At 48.4% G+C, this 17,380-nt stretch overlaps 1 pseudogene across 1 annotated transcript in view; it reads left to right on the top strand.

Annotated features, from left to right (window-relative positions):
* The window catches only part of LOC146869617 (E3 ubiquitin-protein ligase TRIM11-like), a 109,784-nt pseudogene that overhangs the window by 32,755 nt on the left and 59,649 nt on the right, over positions 1 to 17,380 (top strand). Inside the window, exon 6 of the transcript XR_014962402.1 lies at positions 7,970 to 8,076. The product of XR_014962402.1 is annotated as an E3 ubiquitin-protein ligase TRIM11-like (transcript). The remainder of the gene's footprint in view (positions 1 to 7,969; positions 8,077 to 17,380) is intronic.

Here is a 17,380-nt window from a genome sequence, read left to right as displayed (position 1 = left end):
TTCGAAGGCATGTGGGCTGCTGAATTCATATCTGTGCATAGATCGCCGCATAGTGTTGGGTCCGGATGTTTGCACGTTGTTGTCCTGGAAGAGTCTTCGAAGTATCACGAGATAGGTGACTCCTCCCCTGGACTACAGTGCGCATGGGCATCCTCTCCATCCTTAGATTGTTTTTTTCCGCCATTGGGTTCGGATGTGCTTATCTTAGCTCAAGTTAGGAAAATTTAGTTTAAGGCCAAAAGGCCTTTAGTTTTCGTCGGTACTGTTCCCGCTCGGTATCGACTGCTTTCTTGCTTAGTTAGAAACTTCTTCCAGTTTTTCGGATCCGTTTAATCCGAACATCGACCTTACATCGACGATGGAATCGAGGACCCCATTCAAACGGTGTCCTGTATGCCACGCCAAATACCCACACATCGACGTCCACCCAGTATGCAACAATTGTCTCTTGCCGGATCACGACGAATCGAAATGTATGGCCTGTGCCCGATTCCGATCCAAGAAGACTCTCCGGAATCGAAGGGCAGCGAGATTAGAAGCGCAGCAATCGGCACCGGCCCCGGCCAACATCTTCAGCACTGAGGACGAAGATGTTGAGAGCGTGGAAGAAGTAAACTCCAGCCCCGCTTCCGAACACGATTCCCGATCGGAGGACGCCGATGAAGAGCTTTTTCACAGGGAAGAAGCCGTCGACGAGGTAGGAGACTATGATGAGGCCTTTGGGGCCGAAGAAGATAGCTCTGGTGAAGAGCCAGGCCTACTCGTCGAAACGGAGGCCATCAAAGTGCGTCATTCTACGGCTCCGGTCAAGGGATCGCCTTCGGGCCTTACCCGAGATCAATCCCAAAGTTCTTCGGCCCCGCCTTCGGGCCCGGCCTCGAACATCCAGCACGAGCCATTATTACCGAAAAAGACTGGTTTCCCTTCAATGAAACCGAAACCAATCGTCGCACCAGTTCCACCAAAAGTGAAACTGGCAGTGGTCGGCTCGAAGCCCTCGAAGACCTCCACTCATTCGACGCCAGCACAGACCATCGGCTCCGAACGCACTAAGAGGGATTTTGGCGCCGAACTCGCTGCAGCAGATATCGGTACCGACCCGAAAAGGAAGGCCATCGGTCCCACAAAAGCGCCTCGGCCCCTGGCACCGAAACAGTCGGCCCCGACCACCAAAGTTAAAATGGCCGCTCCATCTGAGTCCACTTCGAAGACAGCAAAAAATGCAAAAATAACAATTGATGGACAGAATGCAGAACAATGTCATACATTCACCCCAGTACAGAGATCTGGGCCTAAATCCATCGTTTTTTTGCTCACCATGCCTTTCCAGTTTGAACCCAGCCATATGCAAATCAGTCTTGACCCTGTGCCCCATGGGAACAGTCCAGCCCGAACTGCCAAGCCAGGTCCTCCCTGGACTGGAAACAAGCATCCTAGGACCGGTTTCGGGCTTTCAGCCCTCGTCAGCCAGGATAGCTTGATTCCAGTGGCATGGAGAGCAAGGGACTCACGTCTGAGCATACCCTTCCCACTCGGGGTGACAAATGCAAAAATAACAATTGATGGACAGAATGCAGAACAATGTCATACATTCACCCCAGTACAGAGATCTGGGCCTAAATCCATCGTTTTTTTGCTCACCATGCCTTTCCAGTTTGAACCCAGCCATATGCAAATCAGTCTTGACCCTGTGCCCCATGGGAACAGTCCAGCCCGAACTGCCAAGCCAGGTCCTCCCTGGACTGGAAACAAGCATCCTAGGACCGGTTTCGGGCTTTCAGCCCTCGTCAGCCAGGATAGCTTGATTCCAGTGGCATGGAGAGCAAGGGACTCACGTCTGAGCATACCCTTCCCACTCGGGGTGACAAATGCAAAAATAACAATTGATGGACAGAATGCAGAACAATGTCATACATTCACCCCAGTACAGAGATCTGGGCCTAAATCCATCGTTTTTTTGCTCACCATGCCTTTCCAGTTTGAACCCAGCCATATGCAAATCAGTCTTGACCCTGTGCCCCATGGGAACAGTCCAGCCCGAACTGCCAAGCCAGGTCCTCCCTGGACTGGAAACAAGCATCCTAGGACCGGTTTCGGGCTTTCAGCCCTCGTCAGCCAGGATAGCTTGATTCCAGTGGCATGGAGAGACAGCGACACGCGTCAAGTCATCGGCTCCGACGACCGCTAATACCTCTCCTCGGATCGATGACCCTGTGGCTCCGAAGCAGTCGACGCCTACCTCTACGGAACCACTCGGCACCACAGAACCTTCGGCGTTCTCGGTGCGGCAAGTCGCGGCGTCGTTGCAACGCATCAGGGAACAGGCAGCCCTTCGGTCCACGTCGGGCCCCGACCCGAACAAGGCTCCAAATGCACCCTCGGCACCAACCAACATCACTTTTGGTTTACCGCCATCCACGGCGACGAAGATGTTCGAGATCCGAACACGTGTCCGCCAGACAAAGTCCCCATCTACTGGACACTCTCCTACTGAGCCTTCACAGTCTCAATTCATCGACGCAGACACTGGCAGACTCATACTCCGAAAACGGAAGGTCACGCCAGAGCAGGCCTTGGACTCCTACAGAATCCCTCTGAAGCAGAAACTGCCAGCAGAGTCAGAACCGGTTCTATACGAACGCTTGCACACCTCCTATCAGGATCCCCAGTCCTTTTCTCCTACGCCCTCCGACAGGGACGCAATGGAGGATTACATAGGTGATGATACCACCTACCCTAGGGATATCGATCCTGAAGAGCAGCAGGACCCAGATCAAGCTTGGGATGACCCTACAGACCAGGGTGCTGCAACAGATACCCAGGACACGCAGCTTTACGGCGCAAAAACATCTCCCACAGAGGACACTGCTGCCTTCAATGCCCTCATAGAACGTGCTGCAGACAATCATGGAGTACAACTCCACTTGGACACAGTTGAGGAAGACTTCTTAGTGGACACTTTCGCCTCCTCCGAGCGCACTGTCAAAACTTTGCCCATATTGAAAGGTGTTCTCAAGCCTGCAAAGGACATTTTCAAGGAAACAACCAGGGCACGGGTGCTAAACCCCAGGATTGAAAAAAAATACAAACCTGCGCCCGGGGACCCTATGTACATTAGAAGTCAGTTACCTCTGGACTCCATGGTGGTTGCTAACGCTCGCAAACGAGCCCACTCGCAAACAGGTGATGCTCCTCCCCCAGACAAGGAGTCCAAAGTGCTGGAGACCTCAGGCAAGAGAATTGCAGCTCAAGCAGCAAACATCTGGCGCATTGCCAATACACAGGCCCTCCTGGCTCGCTATGATCGTTCACACTACGACACGCTAGTCACTACTCCAGCATCTGCCAGACGAATACAAAGAGGCAGCGGAGCACCTCATCAGAGAGGGACAACTTCTTACCAACGCATCCATTAAGTGCGCACTAGATGCTGCCGACACAGCTGCAAGGGCGATAAACACCAGCGTCATGTTACGACGACACGCTTGGTTGAGAATCTCCGGATTCAAACCAGAGATTCAAAACAACATCCTGAATCAGCCAGTCAACCCCGACACCACCTTAGAAAAGATAAAGAAGGACACTGACACTGCGAAGTCAATGGGCGCTCTGCAAACGCAGACATTTCGTAGTGGCTCCTTTCGTCGCCTTGGGAATAGGGGAGCAGCTAGAGGCCAGGGGTCACAGCAGCAATACACTAAAGGGGGCACACAGAGTACCTACGATAAAACCAACAGAGGTGGATATCGTGGCTCCAGCACCAAGGGCAGAGGACGCGGTTACGGCAACACCAGGTCCTCGCCCAAGAACAAACAGTGACGCCCTCTCCCTTCCCCCCGACCACATAACACCTGTCGGGGGTAAGACCCCAGCGGTTCCTGTCCACGTGGAAAACCATCACCACGGACAGGTGGGTCAGGGATATTATCCAGCACGGTTACTGTCTCGAATTAACCTCCACTCCACCCACAATACCGCCAAAGCACCGTCCTATGTCCGCAGAGCACTTAGCATTATTGCAGCAGGAAGTGCTAAGTATGCTGCAAAAAGGTGCAATAGAGGTCGTGCCCGTCAACCAGCAGGGTACAGGGGTGTACTCTCTGTACTTCCTAATCCCAAAAAAGGACGGGTCGCTCAGACCTATACTAGACCTGAGACCCCTCAACCACTACATTCTGTCAGAGCATTTCCATATGCTCACCCTACAGCAGGTTCTCCCGCTGCTCAGCCAGGGAGACTTCCTAGCCACACTAGACCTCAAAGATGCGTACTTCCACATACCCATACACCCGTCACACAGAAAATATCTCAGGTTCACTATTCATGGGCAGCACTATCAATTCAAAGTCCTCCCCTTCGGCGTGACAACAGCACCCAGGGTTTTTACCAAGTGCCTAGCTACAGTGGCTGCACATCTACGGAGACAACACATTCACGTCTACCCTTACCTGGACGACTGGCTTGTTCAGGCAAAGTCAGCCCAGCAATGTGCCAGCCACATGTTCCTCACCATTCACCTTCTTCACAGTCTGGGATTCTCACTAAATTACCCAAAATCACATTTCCAACCCGCACACGTACAACAGTACCTGGGTGCGACCATAGACACTCTGGCAGCCACAGCTCAGCCAAATTTAGTGAGGATCAACAGCATGCAAATGCTGATCTCAAAGTTCAAACCTCAACACTCCCTTCCTGCGCGAGTGTTCATGCAGTTGATTGGCATGATGACCTCCTGCATTTTCATAGTCCCACACGCGAGACTACATATGCGCCCGCTTCAGGAGTGCTTGGCACGTCAATGGAATCAGGCTCACGGGCAATTAAAAGACCTAGTGTTGGTGAGCGGTCGGGCATACAACTCTCTGCATTGGTGGAATCCACAAAACCTTTGCAAGGGCCGACCGTTCCAAGAGCCTATTCCACAAATAATACTGACAGCGGACGCCTCTCTCCAGGGATGGGGAGCTCATGTACTCAGTTACACAGTGCAGGGACTATGGACGACACAACAAAAGAAGATGCACATCAACGTTCTGGAACTGATGGCAATCTTCCTCGCCATGAAGGCATTCAAAGTACACTTGTGCAACAAAGTCGTGTTCATCCGGACGGACAACATGACTGCCATGTACTACATACAGAAGCAGGGAGGAACACACTCTCCACAGTTGTCTCATCTGGCTCAGAGCATGTGGAAGTGGGCCATTCAGAGGAACATATTCCTCATGGCGGAAAACACCTCCCTGGCAAGGACAACCAGATGGCGGATCTGCTCAGCAGACACAGCCACCAGATGCACGAGTGGGACCTACACCCATCAGTGCTCCAACCGTACTTCCAACAGTGGGGTCATCCAGAGATAGACCTATTCGCCACAAACGAAAACGCAAAATGCCAAAGCTTTGCCACCAGGTTCCCACATCCACAATCGCAGGGCAATGCGATATGGATGAACTGGTCCGGCAGATTTGCGTACGCTTTTCCCCCAGCGCCATTAATACCGCTGGTGGCACGCAAACTGCGACAGCACTCACTGACACTCATCCTAGTTGCTCCAACGTGGGCGCGCCAGCCATGGTACACCACCTTTCTGGAACTTTCCGTAGTGCCGCATCAAAAGCTGCGGATAAGACCTGCACTCCTAACGCAGAGCCATGGCGAAATTCAGCACCTAGATCCGCAACATCTGAACCTGGCAATCTGGCTCCTGAAGTCTTAGAGTTTGGCTACCTAAACCTGCCACCTGACTGTATGGAGATCATCAAGGAGGCCAGGAGACCCACTACCAGAGCTTGCTATGCAGCTAAATGGAAGAGGTTTGTCATTTACTGCACCAACAATGACATTAACCCGCTAGACGCATCCATTCAAAACCTAATCTGTTACCTCTTACACCTATACCGATGCAATCTGGCATACACCTCAATCCGTATCAATTTAAACGCAACAGCAGCCTATCTCCAAAACAGGCAGCACCTCTCTTTATTCAGAGTGCCTGCCATCAAAGCCTTCTTAGAAGGACTTAAACGAGTGATTCCCCCAAGACACCCACCAGCACCGGTGTGGAACCTCAACTTGGTCCTCACCCGACTGATGGGCCCACCCTTCGAACCTCTCCACTCATGTGAGATTCAATTCCTCACCTGGAAAGTAGCTTTCCTAGTAGCAATCACTTCGTTAAGAAGAGTTAGTGAACTCCAGGCACTAACCATTCAAGAGCCATTCATACAGGTTCACACAAACAGGGTCGTACTACGTACCAACCCCAAATTCATGCCTAAAGTAATATCGCAGTTCCACATGAATCAAACTATTGAACTGCCTGTTTTCTTTCAAAATCCACAAAATGTCGCAGAGAGAATGCTCCATACACTAGATGTAAAGAGGGCCCTCATGTACTATATAGACAGAACTAAAGACTTTAGGAAGACAAAACAACTTTTCATTGCCTTTTCTCCACAACACAAGGGCAACGCCATTCCCAAAGCAGGTATAGCCAGATGGATCATTAAATGTATTCAAATTTGCTATCAAAAAGCTAAACGCACACTAACGATTCCCCCACGAGCCCACTCAACACGAAAGTTAGGGGCATCCATGGCTTTCCTGGGAAACATTCCTTTACAGGAAATGTGTAGAGCAGCCACATGGTCCACTATACATACATTTACTAAACACTACTGTGTAGATGTACATTCAAAACAGCAGGCAGCTGTAGGGCTGCTGAATTCTGCCCTTTCCGGTGTCATCACTTCCAGTGCTGCCATCCCCATCGTCATACCCGACTCCAACATGGACTCGGGCGCTGCCTGGCACCATGGCTTCCGAATCAGAGCTATTGCCTTTTTCCTTTGACAGACCTGGAGAGGGTGGCGATTGGAAGGTGTCTTAGGACCCTTATGGTTACCATTGCCACCTAGATGAGCCAGAGGACAGCTGGGAGAAGGAACTGGCAGGCACCAGTAGTTGGGACACCTCACCAGACACTGGCCTGGTCTCTCTCCCTACCATGCATGATACACTACTAAGGCAACAGTTCATACAAACCCTTAAATTGTACCGGGGGACTGGTGGCAAGCTCTAAATTTGGTGGGCGGAGTAAAGGCAGAATGGTGGATGTAAAGTCCTTTGCCACCCTCACTATCTTTACACAGTCTGCCAAGTCTACATTGGGCCCTAAGTGTTGGATAAATATAGTGGTTGTGAGGGAGGACCTCCGCATGGACTGCCTGCTGCGATGACCACATTCACTTGTGGATGTTGCCTTGATTTCGTCAAAAAGTCTGCCTGGAACAGCTTTGAAAAATGATCATTTGGGTGTAAGGTGAATTACAAATTGTCTAATGCGATGGTAGAACATTCCAAAATAGAATGATTGGTTCCTTGGAGCAGCAATTGGGGAGGAAGTACCTTCAACCCAGGCTTGTTTTATGCCTGTATGGAAGTCCCCCAAATAGGCCTGGAAGTTAGACCTGAGAGATCTGCTTTGTCAAAAACAAGATGTCGGGCACTTTTTAATGTTGTGGAATATGTTCCTTGGAATGCTAATGACTAGTTCATGCTTAAGGCAAAACACAGACTTTACGCGAGTGAATAGCTCATGAAGGAGCAGAGTTTTAAAGAGGCTTGGTACCATAACTGGTTATTGGATCTTCAAGCCAATTAGTCCTTACCAGAAGAAAATGTATAACCACTTCTTAACCAGAGGGTTGATGCCCTGCAGTGATGAGCATGTACTACCCTTGTGACTTGGTATGCAAATGGTACTTCAGGGCCTTGGACACCAGCGGTAAAGGGAAATGAGATCCAGGAGAGAATGGTGCTCACTTATAACAATCACATATGTGCACTGAGATCCTGTAGAGTTCCTACATCCTAGAGTAAATAAAAGTGTGCAGTGAGTGCGAACGAGAAGAATGTGCTGTGAACGACGAGGTCATCTACAATATTGTTTTCTAATCGGCAGGTGCGATCAAATGAAAGCTGAGAAACCCCAGGGAGATGCTGCTGTGGAGCAGACTCTTCAGAGCAGACAACATGGCTCCTGGCAGGATAAGCTTCTGGAGTTAAAAGGTAAATACATATCTGATCACAAATGAAACCCATCTAAGGAAGAATTGATCATGGTGGAGGGTTGGGCGCATGGCCAGGGCACTTTTACATACTATAAAGACTACACTCCTAGGTTAATGTTATAGTAAGTGCTGTTCTGGCTGATCGATTACCCTATTGTTGGGTAGGAGGGTAGTATAAAGTGTGTGAGTTTGGACTCTATGGAAAGCGAATAAAGCGGTGTGAGATCACAGTATGAGTGGTGCTGCCAATGGAGGGAAGAGAAGCATCGGGTAGGTGTGCCGCTGATAGTGTAATGCGGGAACAGGACTGGTGAGAGGTCTCTGTGAATTTTAGAGCTGTTGGAAGCATGAGCCTGTGAATCCACAAAATTCCTACCACCCTGCATTTCCACATTTCCCTTGATAAAAATGGCACCGCTCTTGTGTGGGTGGGCCAAAGACAGACAAAACTGTGGCCCATATTGACTTCATATGGTCACAGCTTTCATCCTTTCCTGTTGCAGAAGCTATGCCGCCAATCAATTTTTATGATGATTTGGAGCTCCTAAGAGTTCCACATAAAAGTATACAAATAAAAAGGCTCTGATATATTCGATCATCCAGAGCTATAATAAAAATAACAAAATAAAATACATACAAAAACATAAATTCATCAGGTTTGTTGAGCATTGCAAGATACAAGCAGCATGCTAGAACTAAATGTGCAAATACGCAAATATTAGACCAATGTCACCATTCTATGGAAATACTAACCAGACTGTGCGGCTCGAGCTGTACTATTAAATAATCTAAACTTTAACTTCATTATACAACATCATAAAATTCTATATATGAATGAAGTACAAGGTATATGCAGAGACCTAATGGTTACAGACTTCATTGCACATACTAAATTCATAAAAGTGTACAAGATAATTAAAAGTGCAAGTATAGTACCAATATCACTCATCCTATAACAAATTCTATTAAAAAGAAAAAATAATTTTGCTCAGATGGACCCCAAGCAGAAATACAAGTAATGGCCTAAAAGATGCAAAATACATTCATTATGCAATACAGCCTACATAGTAGCATACATGATGTCAAAAGTGCAAGTGGTAAGTGCTCTACCGGTTCCATTAATCCTTTGATCCTATAGCGAGACAACCATCTGGGGAGGTGTTGTTCAGATTGTACCATCAGATTCTATAACATCAAATATGTCGTTCGAGGACCCTCAATCAATCAGGGTTTGTAAAGCGCACTACTCACGGTCTCAAGGCGCTGAGGAGGAGGTGGGGGGGGCAGCAGATCCGTTCAGCCAAAGAGCCAGGTCTTGAGATTCTTTCTGAAAGTGCTCAGGGAGGGGGCGTGCCTGATGTCTGGTTGTTACATGTGTTGGCCGTGATGTGGAAGAAAGATCTTCCACCTGCTCTGGCTCTGTGGGTGCGCGGAGTTTCGGCCAGTGCGAAGTTGGCAGATCAGAGGTTCCTTTTGGGTACGTGGAAGTTGATTCTGTCATTGAGGTATTCGGGTTCGGTGTTGTGCAGGCATTTGTAGGTGTGGTTTAGGATTTTAAAGGGGACTCTTTCCTCCACGGAGAGCCAGTGGAGCCTACGTAGGTGTGGGCTGATGTGTTCATGCCGGGGGATGCCGAGGACGAGTCTGGCGGCGGTGTTGTATATCATCTGGAGTTTGCGGAGTAGGGACTTGATGCCGGCGTAGAGTGCGTTTCCATAGTCGAGTACTATGCCGAGATGTTTGGTGTGGTCGGTGGGCTTCCGAGGGCGGACACCCACCAGGTGTTGTCCCATGCCGAGGGGGTGGTTCCAAGGACAAGGACTTCTGTCTTCTCGTCGTTGAGCTTAAGGCAGCTGATGGTCATCCAGATTGCTACTTCCTGCATCCCATTTTGGAGTCTGGCAGTGGCGGGGTCTTTGGTGAGGGACAGGATGAGCTGGGTGTCGTCGGCGTAGGATACGATGAGGCCGTTTCGTCAGACAATGGCTGCATGGGGGGCCATGTAGACGTTGAAGAGGGTTGGGCTCCGTTACGAACCCTGTTGGAAAGGAAGTGTGTCAGTCTGATTTTTGGCTTCTTCCAGTAAGGAATGATTGGATCCAGTCTAGGGCTGTTCCTTGTATGCCAGCGTCATGTAGTCTGGTGATGAGTGTACGGTGGGAGACTGTGTCGAAGGCTGCTGATAGGTCGAGTAGGATGACAGCGGTGGAGTGTCCTTGGTCCAGGAGGGTGCGGATGTCGTCTGTAGCGGCAAGTAGGGTGGTCTTGGTGCTATGGTTGCTCCGGAATCCGGATTGGGACGGGGTCGCGGACTGCGTTGTCTTCGATGAATCGTGTTAGTTCCTTGTTGACTGTTTTTTTTTTTTCTGCAACTTTGGCTGCGAAGGGGAGGAGCGAGATGGGCTGGTAGTTCTTTGGGTCAGCTGTGGACTTCTTGAGCAGGGGCCTGACTTCTGCGTGTTTCCAGTCATCTGGGAAGGTGCCTGTTTCAAAGGAGTTGTTGATGTGTTGTAGTTTGGGTGCGATGGCGGTGTTGGCTCTGTGGTAGATGTGTGGGGGCAAGGGTTCGTGGGGGCTCCCGAGTGGATGCTTTTCATGGTCGAGGTGGTGTCTTCGGCTGTGATTGGAGTCCAGGTGGTGATGGTGGGCTGGCTGGAGTGTATCGGGGAAGGGCCAGCTGTGGCGTCTGATGGGAGGTTGGCGAAGTTGTCAAAGGTTTTTGATCTTGAGGTGGAAGAAGGTTTCGAGCTTGTTGCAGAGTTCTTGGGACGGGGTGATGTTTGTGGCTTTGCTGCGGGGGTTGGTGATTTCCCGCATGACTGAAGAGTTCCTTGGAGTTGGTGAGGATTTTGTTGTGGATGAAAGTTCATTTGGTAGTTCTGATTTTGTTGTGGTAGTTTGTCATAGCGTCCTTGTAGGTGGTGTGGTTTTCGGGTGGCTTGGCGTTTCTCCAGTTCTTGTCCAGGCGTCTGCAGGTGCTTCTGGCTGCTTGGAGAGAAGTGGTGAACCAGGCGGCTTTCCTGGGGCGCAGTTTGTCGGTGTTGCTGGCTGCGTCGCTGGCTTCGGATACCGGGGCGTGGTTGTCTTGAGTGAGGGTGGAGTTGAGTTGCTTGTCTGTGACTTTGCTCCAGTTCCTTTGTGGTGGGCGTGGGATTGGTTTGGGTGCTTTCAGTTTGTTGACCGTGAAGTGTATGCAGTGGTGGTCGGTCAATGGGGGTTGCGTTGTATGGCTGAAGTGGACGCTGTTTTCTGCTGTGAAGATGGGTTCGAGGGTGTGTCCGGCCCTGTGTGTCGGTGCGGTGACTAGTTGGTAAAGTCCGATGTTGGCGAGATTGTCCTGCATGGTAGTGGAGTTGGGGTCGCTGGGGTTGTCGAGGTGGAAGTTCAGGTCGCCGATGAGTATGTAGTTAATTGAGGCTATGGTGTGGGGTGTGATGAGGTCGGTGATGATTGTGGCGAATGGGGGGTGGGGGTCTGTAGACAAGGGTTTCCCAGAGCTTTGGGTTGGGGCTGGTCTGGATGTGGAAGTGCAGGTGTTTGGCGGAGGGGAAGGTTTCGCTGGAGGTGGTGAGGTGGAGGGTGTTCTTGTGGGCGATGGCAAGGCCCCCTCCAGGGTGGTTGAGGCGGTCCTTCCTCTGGATCTTGTATCCTTCTGAAATGGCGGTGTTGATGTCGGGGCCAGAGGAGGCGTTGGTCCAGGTCTCCGTGAAGAAGGCGATCTCTGGCGAGAGGGAGTCGAAGGTTCCAGATCTCCACGGCGTGTTTGTGCACAGAGCGCACATTGAGGAGGATGCACCTGAGGGTGTCGCTGGTGTTGGTTTTAGTGGTGCTGGGGGCAGGGTTGGTGGTGAAGGTCTGGCGGCAGTGGAGGCAGGTGAACTGGCCGCCGTTTGTGTTGGGCGTGGCCTGTTGGCAGTCTCTGCGTCTTCTGGGGTTGAGTGCGTGGAGGGCGGCTGAGTTGTAGTGGTGGGTTGTCAGAGATGCAGGGTCCCTGGCCGCGGTCGGGTCGCGGACGGGCGCAGACGGGGTTGCCTTTGCTGCGCTGCTGCGCAGCGTTCTCAATTAAGTAGGAGAGGGGGAAGGCGTGAAGTGGCGATTGGGAGGTGGGCGAGGTCTACGAGACGGCAAAAAACTTAGAAAAACAAAAATCACAAGAGACAAATGCAGAAAAAAGTAACAGGAAGGAATGGACCACAATGAGTCAGGCACTGGGAAAAAGAAAAAGTTAAGGAACAGGGAGGCTGAATTAACACAGAGAACCAAAGCAATCGGGCAAGCAGGTGCAGGGAGCGGGTCTAGAGCGCTCTCGAACCCTGCTCTCCTGTGTCGGCGACAGCTGGGCTGTGCTGCGTGGAGGGAGAGCTGTTCCTGAGCCAGGAGGTCAGGGCACTTGACCCTGCAATTCGAATTATATGCAATGAATATTGTCCACAAAGAACCCTCTGCAGCATACCGCAGCCAACTTCACCACATTAGTTCTTCTCTAAAATATATTTAAAAATTGTTTTAAAAAAAATAGAAATTTTAAAACGCACCTGTTCTTGTGGTTCCAAGAGGAAATTTCAGGCCTCCTCGCCTGTGGTGGTGTTATATTTTAAATACAATGGCCTCAACAATCGACGTCGTAATGGTTGTACTAGAGGACAGACAAATAAAACCTGATTTAGATTCTGTACCCAGCTTCCACATAGGTGACAAAGTCTGCCCTGCCTGGTTAATCCCTCCCACGCCCCTGTTATAATTCATTGGGGCAGCAGATTCATCCTTAAGAGGATAGTTCTGCACACTCCATGGGGGAGAATCCATACAGCATACGGTTGAGGTTGTTTATAAATACTGCTCCCAACTATTCTATCATTGCCAGAATGACCGAAGCACAAGGCAGTATCTCTTTTACGACAAACTTCATAAATGATCCTATTAATAAGCATTTTGCCAATTTCAAATAAGTCTGCCGCTTGCACATTTCCTGAAAACCACACTTTTCCCCTTCAGGCTTTCAAATATTTCTTGTCTTAACGCTGCTCCTAAAGGGTCTTCAGCGCTGTTCAGTAAGGCATTACTCAATCTCAAACATGCAGCCATAGCGAACACATAGGTCGAGAGGATCCCGAATTCAAGTCGGATCACCGCTATGGGGGCCGCTTGGTTCAAATTACAGCTCTGATGCCAAATCCGCCCCTCTACCTTCTCAAAGTAAACCCACTGCTGTTCGTTCACAAGTGTGACTCAGTACGGGCGGGATTTAAATTTTGTATACTGATAAAACGTGTGCAAAGTGTCTTTGCGCGCAACATTTGTAAAATCTACCAATTGCGCATGCCTGAGATATTGCCTTACTTCTACATTGGTCAGTGTGATCACTGCTAGAGCATCTCTTTGTAAAAATTCTTACTGGGTAAAATTTCACTACATCAAGTTTCTTTCCCCAGGAACCAAAGCATATTTTTCTTAACTCTACACCCTGATCTCTAAAAATCAAAATTTTACTTTTTGATGTATTTATTTTTAGAAAATGATCATCCGCATAGTGTGCTAACTCATTAAGGCGCCTTTGAAGTCCTATCACGGTTACATCCATCAGGATGGTGTCATCCACATAAAGCAGACCACTCAATTTCATTGTTCCTAATTTTGGGGAATCCCCCTTACTCAGCCCCACCCTACTCAGCAAGTCTTTAATATGAGGAGAGGGGATAACAGGCACCCTTGCTTGAAAGAGTGAAAGAGAATAAAGCGTTGTGAGATCACAGTATGAGTGGTACTGCCAACGGAGGGAAGAGAAGCATCAGGTAGGTGTAATGCGGGAACAGGACCGGTGAGAGTTCCCTGTGAAGTGTAGAGCTGTTGGATGCATGAGCCTGTGGCTTTTCTGAATCCACAAATTTCCTACCACCCAGCATTTCCACATTTCTCTTGATGATCATGGCATCCTCTTGTGTGGCTGGGCCCATTACCTGGCACAAGAACAGTCAAAGCTGCGGCCCATATTGAGTTCATATGGTCACAGTTTTCATCCTTTCCTGTTGCAGATGCTATGCCCAGCCACACAAGCGCAGATGCTGTGTGTGATATGATCTGAGCTTGAGAATGCAATGCAATTCTGTCCAAGTGAGTGTACTACAGACTCCATAAAAAGAAAAGTAGCACTTAGTTTTTATCACTCTGTGTTGCAAAGTGTCCTCCCTAAGAGTGAAGGTAGCCAGCAGCTGAAGTAGGCCAACACTATGCCGCATGCTGCTATGCTAAGATGGGCCTAAAACAATGACACAAGTATGTTCCAGTGGTAAAAGTAAGAGGAGTGTGGAGATCACTATCAGTGGAAGATGAGGAATGTCGCCTGAAAGTGTCATGGCATCAAATACATTTCCTGAAAAGGTGCCCTCAGTTGGTAAGAAACGAGAAAAGCTGTTCCTTCGGGAACAGGTGAAAGTCCAGCTTCAAGATTGCAAATTTGGCTGTCAACTTGAAATCGCGGGTGCCCTTCACACTCGAGACTGATGAATCCTCATTTGCTATTGGTGTGGTATTGTTGCCAAGAGATCCTGAGACGGAGGCAGTACATCTGGTTGCATAATAATAAATGTAAGAAATTGTGTTTCCGGTTGGCAGAGGTGTGCACCCTGTTCAAGCAGGGACCACATCCCTAGTCAAGATAAGTCAATAACAAATTTTAAATTAACCTGTGGTCACCCTCTAGTAGCTTGGGACAGAGCAGTCCGGCTTAACTTAAAAGGCAATGTGTAAAGTATTTGTGGAACACTTCAAACAGTAACCCAGTGAAAACTTCACTGAAAGACTCCATGCCACTTTACAAAATTAGCTTATATTTGTACGAATAAAACAAAACCAAAATTCCAAATAGTAGAAGTAAAGATATGAATTTTAAAAGAATAAACTGTTTTGTAGTGCTTAGAAACAAATAGACCCAGTTGGTGCTATCTGGTTGCGCTAGGCCAGGTCAAATCCAAAAGTTCAGGCTGACTCCAATAGAGCGTGGGTCATATGCAGAGTGGCCCGTTGAACAGTACCTTTGGTGTGTCAACGTAAAGGGCGATGCACGAAGCAAAGAAAATGATCTGTCGTCGTTGATCTTGCAAATGTAGGCGATGCATCGGTTCTGGGCTGCACACTGTTGAGGATGCGTCGAGGATCAAGATGCGAAGAACACCGAGACGATGCATCATTGTCGAACCGCCTGGCTCTAGATGATGCTAGCCGCATGAAGCGGTGCATTTGTGCCGAACCACCAAAGTCAGAGATACATTGGAAACTGGAGGTGATGCATCGTGCAGTCGGCGATGCGGAGTCTGCGGTCCATGCAGCAGCAGCGATGGGCCAGTGTCCAGGGAAATGCGCCGGTTCTGATTGATGCAATTTTGTAGTTTTTGAAGATGCAGCACTTAAAACTCACTTCCAAGGGCCCAGGGCTGGATTGGCACCACTTGGCAGGCAGCAGGTCAAAACAACGATTAGCAAAGTGACAGAACCTCCAGCAGCACATCAGTTCTTTTTCCTGGTGGAATGCCTTCAGTTCCAGAAGTGTTCTGAGTTGGTAATGTCAAAGGTCCTGTACTTATGCCAAGTCGGGCCTTTAAAGTGGGGAAGGCTTCATAGAGATTCCTTTGAAGTGCAGGAGTACCTTTCTTCCCTGGCCTGGCTCCGAACTCACTACGTGGGGCATGTAATCCTCTGTGTGGGGACAGGAAACAGTCCTTTCAGATGCAAGTGTCAGCTCCTCCCTCCCATCTTGCCCAGGATGGCCCATCCGAATGCAGATTGCCAATCAGTTACACCTACCCTTCCTTTGTGTGTGACTGTCTAGAGGGAATGCAGAAAGCCAGCTGTCACCCAACCCAAAAGTGTGCCCCAGAGGTAGGCAAATGGGTACAGTAAGAAAATGCCAACTTTCTAAAAGTAACAAAAAAGGAAATACAGCACAAATGCACTCAAAAGTGATCTAATTAAACACAATAATCTTTTCTTCAAAACTCTGATATTAAAGTGTGCACCCTGTAGGGGGCTCTGTTCGCCTCCTCAATACAAAAGTAGTTAAGATTAGCCCGGATGAATGTCCAGGAGCTCAAGGTGCACTACTGCAGTGTCGCTTAATCCAAAGTGTACAATCTCAAACAAGTGATCAATGGATCATTTTCTTTCAACACAAGTTCTCAATACATTTCCAAAACATATCAAACAAAGAGGATATCCAAAATCTGCTTTTATTCAGTCCATAGCAGAATTACTTCAAAAGAAACGCAATGATGCTTTACTCCGCATAGTAAATCAGGTAACAAATGTATTTTCCTTTCCCAATGCATTTTGGGTGGGAATCTGCCTTTCGTCAGGGGAATCTACAACATCAATGGTTAGTTTAAGTATCAAAAAGGTATCAGGCCTTAGCATATTTAAAGGGCTAATTAAGTGGGTGCCACAATCCGTGCTGGAGGCCCACTAGTAGCATTTTATTTACAGGCCCGAGCATATGTAGCACACTTTACTAGGGACTTTTAGGAAAATTAAATATGCCAGTTGTAGATAAGCAAAGGTTACCAATTTTATAAGTATAGAGCACATGCACTTTAGCACTGGTTAGCAGTGGTAAAGTGCCAACAGTCCTAAAGCCAACAAAAACGAGGTCAGAAATCCAGGAGAAGGAAATCAAAATGTTTAGGGTCACCCTGCAGAAAGGACCATTTCCAACAATCAAGGGCCCTTTCCACTTCAGAATGGCAGTATGTTATCTATGATAGGGAGTTACTAGTGATTAGGAAGCCTCAATCCAGTGATGACACAATTTAGAAAGGGCATTACTTGATGTCACTTTCAGGATGGACAATAAAAATCTACGAAGTGTGTATATATATAATCAGTGAAATGTCTAAATGCAAAACGTGAGATTTCTTTATTTTCTCTAAATTTCAGTATACAATCACTTGTAGAGCAAAGAATCAACATGGCAGGGTGGATGTTCTCTCAAGACAATCAGAAGTACAGGAATAATTGAGGCCCGCTCCTAATACCTTAAGCACCATGCCACCAGCTTCTGATATAATCACTATGATTTTAATACAATATACGAGGCAGACAAGGAAAGTTAAGCGGGGAAAAGTAGTTGGAGAATAATTTAAGAGATTGGAATAGAGTGGGAAAATGTGATATATTTGCCTTATCCAAATTTGTAACAACATGGAATTGTGCCATGTGTCACCTATTGTAGGGCACCCAGAACACAGAAAGATGAAAGATGTATTGTAAACATTTTTGGTGGCCTAGCGCGTCAAAATCTATTCAACAATATA

The sequence above is a fragment of the Triturus cristatus genome, chromosome 1_1, assembly GCF_964204655.1.
Source record: "Triturus cristatus chromosome 1_1, aTriCri1.1, whole genome shotgun sequence".
NCBI lineage: Eukaryota > Metazoa > Chordata > Amphibia > Caudata > Salamandridae > Triturus > Triturus cristatus.
This window is presented reverse-complemented; position numbering and strand designations above follow the sequence as displayed.